Source organism: Grammomys surdaster, unplaced genomic scaffold, assembly GCF_004785775.1.
Source record: "Grammomys surdaster isolate TR1022 unplaced genomic scaffold, NIH_TR_1.0 259, whole genome shotgun sequence".
In the NCBI taxonomy this organism is placed as follows: domain Eukaryota; kingdom Metazoa; phylum Chordata; class Mammalia; order Rodentia; family Muridae; genus Grammomys; species Grammomys surdaster.
Genome location: NW_021604700.1, coordinates 161521 through 171999, shown reverse-complemented (window position 1 = coordinate 171999; position 10479 = coordinate 161521). Strand labels below are relative to the sequence as shown.

The window sequence follows — 10479 nt, the reverse complement described above, 5'->3', positions numbered from 1 at the left end:
TGGCAACTCTTATAAAGGAACCAATTTAATTGAGGCTTGAATACAGTTTCAGAGGTTTTGTTCATTGTCATCCCAGTGAAGAGCAGGGTACCATGTAGGTAGACATGGTGACAGAGAATTTGAGAGTTCTACAAGCAGATCTGCAGAGAGCAGAGGAGAGAGAAGCACTGGGTGACTTGGCCCCTTAAAACCTCAAAGTTCATTCCTAAGGACACACTTTCTCCAACAAGGCTACACCTACTCAAACAAGGCCATACCTACTAATTCATATCAAGAAGCCCTACTTTCTAATGAACACGTATTCAAATATGGGGCCATTATTATTCACCTATCATAGAGCATATATGTATTTTCTTTTCCAGCTGCTTGTATAGCATGTTTCATCACTAAGGAAGCTAAGTAGAAGGAAAAGAGGTTTTGCCTCAGTTACAGATTGAGTTTTCTATGTTCTACAACTGAAATGTTTAGTATTTTTAGCACAGAGTCTTATAATAGCCTGTGTCCCATTGATCTCCAATTAACTTACTGGTAGATATTCATTGCCTAGATTTTGTATTTTCATGAAATAACTCATATCTTCTTGGAGCAATAGTCCACTTGTGCATAGTATCTCTGATCCCACTCGTGTGCATGTGTGTGCCTATGTGTGTTTATGTGTTTCTCTGTGTGTGTGTGTGTCTGTGTGTGTGCATGTGTGTGAAATTAACTTAAAATCTGGTAAATTTCTATAATGCTTAATCATATATATTTACTTTCGTGTTTGTTTCAGTGGACCATATACTAATATTTGATAGATATAGAGATTAGCATGGCCTCTGCACAAATTTTACAAATTTGATAAATAAGGAACCATTAATTTTTTGCATTAAAGAATGAGTATTCTTGTTTGGGAATACATGTTTAGATACATACACACTGAAATATATATGAGCGCTTAAATTATATATGTCCCTTTCCACAAATTTATCCATCTGATGGTTAAAATTAAACAAATGCCTTCTAAGAAAGCATCGATTACATAAATTAATAAGGCATATAGATTTTAACCAGATGTTTAAGTACCATGTTAGAAACTATGCTTCTCATATGTTTTATGTTCCGAATGACAAAATATTAATGAATAAAAATGAGCCAACAGGAAGTCAAGCATGACTGTAACTGGTCTCAGGAGTCCGAGAGGGGTAGGGTTGCTACTGAAGGAGAATAGTGACTGGAATATACAATAATCCAGGTGTTGGGCAAATGCTTTATGAGAAGAAGATGCTTAGCAATTAACATGTAAGAAAGGGGAGATGCAAACTAAGTACCATATTTCTGCAGTTAGTTTACTGTTTTGTATATAGAATGGTCAATCTTAAAATAATTAAATAAAAGAGAATTGAACTTTTGTATTCTTTAAAAGTTTCTGGTTTGAAGTACCCTTACTTTTGTGGAACCATTATTATATATTTGTGTTGGGTGTGCTTTTCTATTCATTATCTATGAATTTATCTCTCTACATATCCTTTATAAAGGATTTTTTATATGTATCTTATAGATAAAACTGTGTCTACTTATGAATCAAAGTTGTTGCTGCCTATGTGGAGAGGAAATCAAATTCTTGACCTAACACCAACTGCTAGGAAAATATAACCTATTTACAGTGTCTTTTATGTCCAGAAAGTGATAGGACCTGTCATTTTGTTTCCCATCCTTGATAGAAATGGCAGCCTTGGTCATTGTAGCACCTGATGTATCCCTGGGGGCTGATTTTCAGTTCTCACATACCCTGTTGCTTTGACACTGATCTTCTCAAATTTATGACCTAGTTATCTGTTCTACTCCAGACAGAAGTCCCACAGTTTATTTCCTACATTAATTGTTTTATTTATTTTTCATGGACTATAATGTTTTCCTTAAAAACAAATGCAGCAGCAGGCACTGATCACCAGCTTTTATAACTCGAAACTAATGTCTATTAGGAACACCTTTCACAAATGTTTTATTTGTCCATTCTAACACTTTTTCTATTTCTGTCACCTTTCTGACACAATATTGAAACAGTCAAGATAGTCATTTTTAAGGAGAAAACATTGACTCTTTTTTTCAGACATTTTTATGCATGAACACATATCATGATGTTTCTGGTGCAGCAGTTATAACATGCAATATTGTTCACCTCATGGATGCCCACAGAGGCGCAAGATCAGAAGGGACTGAGAAAGAGACTAGGAAAGGAGAAGTGTTCAGGGGCATAAAATAACATCAGTAATAAATATTTCTCAATAAGGCCTAATTTTGTAAAATTTTTACCATATTAATATTGCTACCAGTTCAGTGCCACATCTTTAGCATATGAACCACTAGTGAATACTCAGCCAACTTACAATAGAAAGAGATTTATTTCACTTTGCAATTTCAAGTTGCAGTCTATCATATCAAGATCTCTTGGACAATTCAAGATTCCTTGCCTAGGGAATGGCACTGCTCACAGCAGACTGAGTCTTCCCATGTCAATTAAGTTCAGACAGTCCCTCACAGGCATGATCACAGACCAAACTAATAGGAACAATCTCTTATTGAAACTCTTCCATACTGATTGGTAGATTATATCAATTTTATGATTAAAGATAAACATCACATAAAAGCTGTATCTATTTCGAAAAATTTAAAAAAATGAATTGTTTTTAAAAAAACATATTGGAACATGGCATGAAAATTCATTATTAGTGTTCATAGCAGGTTATCTCATTTATTCCCTATCTTAGTAATAATGACAGTGTCAGATGTCTTTATAATTTGAAATTTTATTTTAATAAATTGGCTAGATCCTGTTAAATCTCAGATCCAAGAGTATCTTTATAGAGAAAACAAGTGTTAACAGCTAGTGAAGAACTGTCCTAATATTTAACCAAGTAAGATACTTTATTAGGATCTGCTTGCTTACAGCTTCGTTTGAATGACTATAATAAACTCTATCAAAGCAATACGTTACAAGGGATCAAAGAGCTTTTCACAATTAGAGTTGTTCCTTATTAACCACAGACAGAAAAGGACTAAGATATAAATAAACGTGTGTCCCATATGTCCTTTCACAGACTTAAAGTATAATGTGTCACTCTGATATGTAGCTTTAAACCAAATTAAAAACCCTAGGAAGTACTGAAGCTCCATAAGCTATGGCAGTGGACCTATAATGGAGATCAAGTTTCTGTTTGTGATATCCATGCCTCCTATGGGCTTTTCCTAAGAATCCGAATTGAAGCTAAAAAGCAATATCAACAAAGTACTAGGATATAGCCAGTGCCATAGCAAAGAAGAGAACAATATACATTGAGAGTAGTGATTTCAGTCTGAACAAAATAGCAGCAGGTTTCCAAGCAGCTGCTCTATATTAGATAAAGTGGTGTTATCAAATTCAATTGGGGTATAAAATGGTTTTAACTATGATTTACAGAAAAACAACTTTGTATCCTGTGGTATGACATACAACTACAATACAACAGAACAATTTATATTATGTCTTTATTGGGGAAAGTTACTCTTCTTGAGTGAGCTCAAAAGGTCCAGTGAAACTTAGTACTGTTTCCTCTACATCCTAATATCAAATGTCCAGATTCTCCTACCTGTTTACACTCTTAAGTAGTATGTATTCAAGCACTGTACCTGCAGTTTTTACCTATGCTTCAGTAATGCATCTGTCAATTCTTGAGTTTATCTCATGGCTATAGATCAGAGTGCTGGATCAATTGAGCCACTTTCTCAAGAATAAAGTATAAGACACTGATCAGGCTTATTTGTCCAACCAAACGCTATTCAACTACTTTACCCTATAGTAATTAGACAGAGGTGATCAGACTTTATTTTGAATTGCATTTATGTCATCTTCCTGTTCTACTGTCCTTTCCTCTTTTACATCATTGGATCTCAACACCTAGGCTTGACCTAATGAAGATATAGGTCAATTTAACTTGTAGATTTCTAGATGATTTTCTCTTGCAAAAAATGTCAACTGTTAGCAAGGGAAAAGAATACAATTGTCTCACTCTCCCTTTAAGGATTTCCAGTTTCTGGGCATGCATGGTGTTTTCTGTACCATAGAGCTAGCTGCTTCTGTTTTATTTGTTTGTTTGTTTCTTTGCTGATTTTTTTCTCAGACTACATTCCTTGGTGTAAACCTGGCTGTACTGGAACATGCTCTGGAGACCAGTCTGGCCTTCAACTCACAGATATCCACCTGCTTCTGCTTCCCACTGAAATTAAAATCATATTCTACCACTCTCCAGGAGTTTTGATTCAGTCTTAACCCAGCCCATCTATTTCTATCATAAGGGAAATACTCTTATCCTGAAAAATAGATGGAAAGTCTTTGGCTTTTTTCAGTATTCTTATACATTAATGTTGATACTTTTGATATTTTAATATCAATAATATCAATGAAATTGTTTTCAGAATTGATTAGAAAGGTATGAGCTTAGACTTTATGTAATTCTCATGAGTTCTGGCATAAAGAAGATTATAAAATGTTATACTTTAAGAAAGAAAATTACAAATATTTCAGTGCTGATTGGAATATGGAAGAGTTTGATATAGTCTGTTTCATAGATATTACCAATGAGATAAAAACAGCTCAGAATACAAATCTCCTTAACCACTTAAATCTTTTCAGAAAAGGTGTCCCTGATTCCAACTACATAAGCCATACTGATTACTCCATCCTGACATGACCATTACTGTGGGCAGTCAAGCTGAAGAAGGCTCAAATATTTTCCACTTGATTTGTAAAGCAGGAAGCAGAATAAAAGAAACTGTGATTGCATGTAAAGTTGAAAATAGTTTCCAGCTTCTGGCCATCACAAACAAGGCAACTATGAACATAGTGAAACATGTCCCTTGTTGCATGATAGAACATGTTTTGGGTATATTCTCAAGAGTGGTATTGCTGGGTCTTCAGGCAGATTTATTTCCAATTTTCTGAGAAACCTCTAGATTGATTTCCAGAGTGGTTGTAACAGTTTGCAATCCCACCAGCAACGGAGGAGTGTTCCTCTGTTTCTTCATCATTGCCAACATGTGCTGTCACCTGAGGTTTTCATCTTAGCCATTCTGATTGGTGTAAGGTGGAATCTCAGGTTCATTTTGACTTGTATTTCTCTGATCACTAAGGACTTTGAACATTTGTTTAGGTGCTCTTCAGCCATTCGAGATTCCTCTGTTGTAAATTCTCGGTTTAGTTTTTTTTTTAAAATAATTTATTTTTTCTTAAATTGTAATTCATTCACACAGGGGTTATAAACACAGAAAGGCAGGATGTGGGGAAGGGAATGACACTGTAGTGTGGGTGTTCAGGGGAATACAGATATCTTTCAGAACCGGGTATCGGCTGGGTGAAGGTTCAGGGGACAAGTCACTATGACTCTGCCTATGACTCCCTTGTCCTTATCTAAGTTGGTATTGTCTGCCAAGGTTACCTATTTACAAGGTCTATGACTATTTAGGCTTGTAAATTTCCACAAAAGCTGCCTGTTTACATTAGCTTATAGCCATCTGTTTCAATGTTTTTCCACTGAGACCCAAGACTTGGTGTTAGTATACATGTATTACAGGCTTATTGTTGACTTTAGGCCTATGGCTGATTTTAGGCCTTCAGAGTGTAAGCAAGGCTGCCCCTAACATCTCCTCCCTTCTATAAGTATAGAAGGGCTGTGGCAATTCTAATCTTGTGAAGGTAGGGATAGAGGCCTGACCTCCAGTACTTGAAGGGGACATTGTAATGGCTCCGGTCCCCCTGTTGTTGTCCAGTGAGGCAAGAAGGCCATACCCATCCTGATGTCTTTTTCCTGGAGAGGGGATACTTTTGACATCAACCCCTATGCAGTCATGCTTGTCCCTCAGGGAACCCAGAGAGATATTTTTATGCCCCATTTTTTTTAGTGGTGTTGTTTGTTTGTTTGTTTGTTTGTGGTTAGCTTCTTGAGTTCTTTATATATTTTGGGTATTAACCCTCTATTGGATGTAAGATTAGTGAAGTTTTTTCCCAATCGGTAGGTTGCTGATTTGTCTTATTGGCTATATCTTTTGCCTTACAGAAGCTTTCCAGTTTCATGAAGTCCCATTTATCAATTCTTGATCTTAGCCATTGGAGTTCTGTTTAGAAAATTTCCCCCATGCCAATGAGTTCAAGGCTCTTTTCCACTTTCTCTTCTATTAGATTCAATATATCTGGTTTTATGTTGAGGTCCTTGATCTACTTAGACTTGAGCTTTGTGCAAGGTGACAAATGGGTCTACTTTCATTTTTCTACGTAACAGTCAGTTAGACCAGCACCATTTGTTGAGATACTTTTTTTTTTTCATTGTATATGTTTGGCTTCTTTGTCAAAGATCAAATGACCGTAAGTGTATGGTTTTATTTGTGGATCTTGAATTCTATGTTCCATGACAGAAGAATGAATACAGAAAATGTAGTTCATCTACACAATGGAATACTACTCAGCTATTACGGAGGACATTCTGAGTTTTTCAGGCAAATAGATGGAACTAAAAAATATGATCCTGAGTGAGGCAACTCAGACCCAAAAGGACATGAATGGTATACACTCACTAATAAGTGGATATTCGTTAATAGAAAAGTACAAAATACCCAAGATATAGTCCACAGAACTCAAAAAGATCAACAAGCTGAAGTGCCCAAGTGAGGATACCTCAGTCCCACGTGGGAGGGAGAAGAAAACAATCACAAGTCGGAAGGGAGGGAAAGTGGACAGGGGTCAAGGGAGAGAGAGATTGATTTGGTATTGGTTGAGGGAAAAGGACTAAAGCCCTGGGAGGCAGCAGAAAGAATGGAAACAGGCAACATCAGGAGGTTGGAGGTTGGGGGGGGGGGCACTCCAGAATACACCAGTGACCTGGGAGGTGAGAGACTCTCAAGATTCAAAGGGAGGGACCTTAGATGAAATGCCTGACAGTAGGGAGAGTGAAATTATAGAGCCCACCTCCAACAGTAAGACAGGACATTAAGTGAGGGGTGTGTTTGCCATCACACAGTCAAAATTCTAACCCATAATTGTTCCTCTTTGAAAGAACTGCAGAGATGGAAATGGAGAGGAGCCTGAGGAAAAGGAGGATTAGTGACAGGCCCAAAGTGGGATCCAGCTTAAGGGGAGGTCTCAAGGCCTGACACTATTACTGAGGCTATGGAGCACTCACAAAAAAGGGACCTATCATGACTGCCCTCCAAAAGACTCAACAAGCAGCTGAAAGAGTCAAATGCAGATATTTGCACCCAATCAATGGACAGAAGCTGAAAGGCTGAAAGAAGCTGAGGAGGAGGGCAACCCTGTAGGTGGACCAGCAGTCTCAGTTAACTTAGACCCCCAAGATCTCTCAAACATTGGACCACCAGCCAGACAGCATACACCAGCTGATATGAGGCCCCCAACACATATATAGCAGAGAATTTCCAGATCTGGGTTTAGTCAAATAAGATGCATCTAACCCTCTAGAAACTGGAGACCTCAGTGTATTTAGAGGTCTGATGGGGTGGGTGGTAGGGACATCCTTGTGGAGACAGGGGTATGGGGAAAAGATAATGAATGTGGAACATTTGAAGTGTGGACCTGGAGGGAAATAAAATTTGGAGGTTAAAATAAAAAAATAAATTTAAAGTAAAATAAAATATTTGAACATAGTATACTACTGGGAATTATTACAGAATCACTACTAACAGCAAAATGTAAAAATATGCTTAGAAATATCATTATGAAATCTTGAATTATATAGATTTTAAAAAACTCGGGCTTATCATGTTAAAGGTGGCAATTATTACCATGCTGCTGAAGTTGGTACTACAGAGATCTCTGAATTATTTTAATTGTAACAGAAGTCTTTTTGCCCCTGTCTGTCTGTCTGTCTATCTGTCTGTCTGCTATCGGTATGTCTATCTATATATTTTACATCCTAGTTACTGCATCCCTCTCCTCCTAGTACCCCCTCATACAGCCTCACTCCCCATATCCCTCCCCATCTTCTCTAAGAAGGAGAAGCTACACCAAGTACCAACTCACTCGGGCATATCAAATCATTGCAGGATTTGGCACACCTTATCCAATTGAGGCCAGACAAGGCAGCCCAATGAGAGGAATCAGATCTACAAGCAGGCAACAGAGTCAGGGACAGCCTCTGCTCCAGTTGTTGAGGGATCTAAACCCCTTTGTGAAGACCAAGCTGCATATCTGCTACATGTGTGCAGGGGTTGGAAGGGTGGGGAGGGAAGGCTGACACAATAGAACAGCTAGTATCAGACCGTGTATGTTCTTTGGTTGGTGGTTCAGTCTCTTAGAAGCCACAAGGGTCTCAATTAGTTGACTCTGTTGGTTATCTTGTGGAGTTATCCTTCTGGTGGATAGAGGGAGGGAACTGGGTGGGAGAGGAAATGGGGAGGGGAGTATGGGGGATCAAGTATAGGGGAGGAGAGTCTAGATGAGGTATAGGGAGACCCAAGGAGAGACAGCAGTGAGAGTGAACAGAAAGCGGGAGGAAGGGCTGGGAAGGAGGAGGCTCCAGGGAGTCTATGAGTAGCTTAAGCTGAGATGCCTTGCCCTTGGAGATATGGAACCTGAAGTGGCCACCTAAAGTGGCTTCCTCCTGTAGTCAGACAGGACTCTTGGAGGAAGTATAAGGACATCAACCCACCCACAAAACCTTTGACCCAAACCTTATCCTGCCTACAAGAAGTGCAGGGACAAAGATGGAGCGGTGACTGAGACTGAGTCCATCTGTTGACTGGTCCAACTTGTGACCCAACCCATGGGCAAGATCCTGTTGTCTACCATGTCCAGATAGCTTTCTTGAGATAAGAGCTAAATGAAGGGCAATGTTCTCTTCTCAGCCTGATCGGATGAGCTCAGCCCACTACCCGAGGGATTATCATGTAATCCCTGGCAAAAGGGTCTACTTTCTGGCCTCTATGCAAATGAGGTATCCCCAGTTGCAACCAATAAATAGTCATTCTAGAAGGAACCCTTTCTCACTCTTCAAGGTTCATATATAACCCCAGTGCATCCAGAATAAAGTTAAGTGCACAAGCCCATCCGAACAAACCTCCGATCTTCTCAGAGAGCTGTTTCATTAAGATCCTCAGAGAAGGCCCTCTTTCCCACCCCTGTGCCTTAGCACTTAATTCCAGCTGGACTGAGATCCTGCAGAATCAACCATTTCTGGACTCCATTTTATCCTTCCAGTCCAATGTTCAGCATCATTTGGAGCACATGGAGCTATAGCTGGACCCGGACATGCATAGCAACAGAACTATCCTGACACTATTAATGATACTTGCAGACAGGAGCTTAGTATAACTGTCCTCTGAGAGACTCCATACAGCAGCTGACCAAAACAGATGCAGAGACTCACAGCCAAACATTGAATGGAGCTCAGGGAGGCTTGTGGAAGAGTTGGAGGAAGGATTCACTAGCATAAATCTTTTCACCTATATGGTAATTACATAAAGAGTTGAAACAACATAATGGAGCAAGTGTCCTTGTGAGACGGTCGAGCATCTTTTGGGTATATACCGTGGAGCAGTATAGCTGGGTCCTCAGGTAGAACTAATTCCAGTTTTCTGAGGAACTGCCAGATTGATTTCCAGAGCAGTTGTACCAGTTGACATTCCCATCAGCAATGGAGGAGTGTTCAACTTTTCCAAATCCTCAACACATGAGTTTTTTATTTTAGCCATTCTGATTGTTGTTAGATGGAAAATCAGGGTCATTTTGATTTGCATTACACTAATGACTAAAGATGTTCTGCTCTTGGAAATATATCCAAAAGATGGTCCACCATACCACAAGGACATGTGCTCCAGTATGTTTACAGCAGCCTTATTCATAATAGCCAGGAACTGGAAAAAGTCCAAATGTCCCTCAACTGATGAATGAATACTGAAAATGTAGTTCATTTACACAATGGAATGCCATTCAACTATCAAAAATGAGAACACTGTGAATTATTCAGAAAAATAGATGAAAAAGAAAATATCATCGTAAGTGAGGTAACCCAGACCAAAAGGAAATGCATGGTATGTATTCACTGATAAGTAGATATTAACCAAAAAGTACAGAATTCCCATGACGCAACACAAGGGTTTTATGAGTGAGTGGGGGAGTACTCTCATACAGGCAAAGGGGAGAGGGGAGGTCAGGTGTCGAATGGGGCTTTGGTGGAGGGGATAATCAGGAAGTAGGATATCATTTGAGATGTAAAGGAATGGAATGATTTTTTTTTAAAAGAAGTTTAACAGGAAAAGCCCAAGTAAGGACACTTCAATTCCACTTGGAAGGGGAAACAAAATAATCACAGGAGGCAGAGGGAGGGAGGGACTTGGGTGGAAGATGGGGAGGAGGAGGGGAAAAAGAGGGCAGGATTGGGTATGTGGGGAGACAGGATAGAAGACCAGAGGGCCAGGAGAATGAATGGAAATATGCAGCTGCTACGAGTGGGGGTT

The 10479-nt window shown here is 39.0% G+C and overlaps 1 non-coding gene across 1 annotated transcript; it reads left to right on the top strand.

Annotated features, from left to right (window-relative positions):
• The first annotated feature begins 758 nt into the window (after positions 1-758).
• LOC114627872 lies at positions 759-861 on the top strand. The gene has a single exon (XR_003712409.1). It is a non-coding gene; the product is annotated as a U6 spliceosomal RNA (small nuclear RNA).
• Positions 862-10479: the final 9618 nt, after the last annotated feature.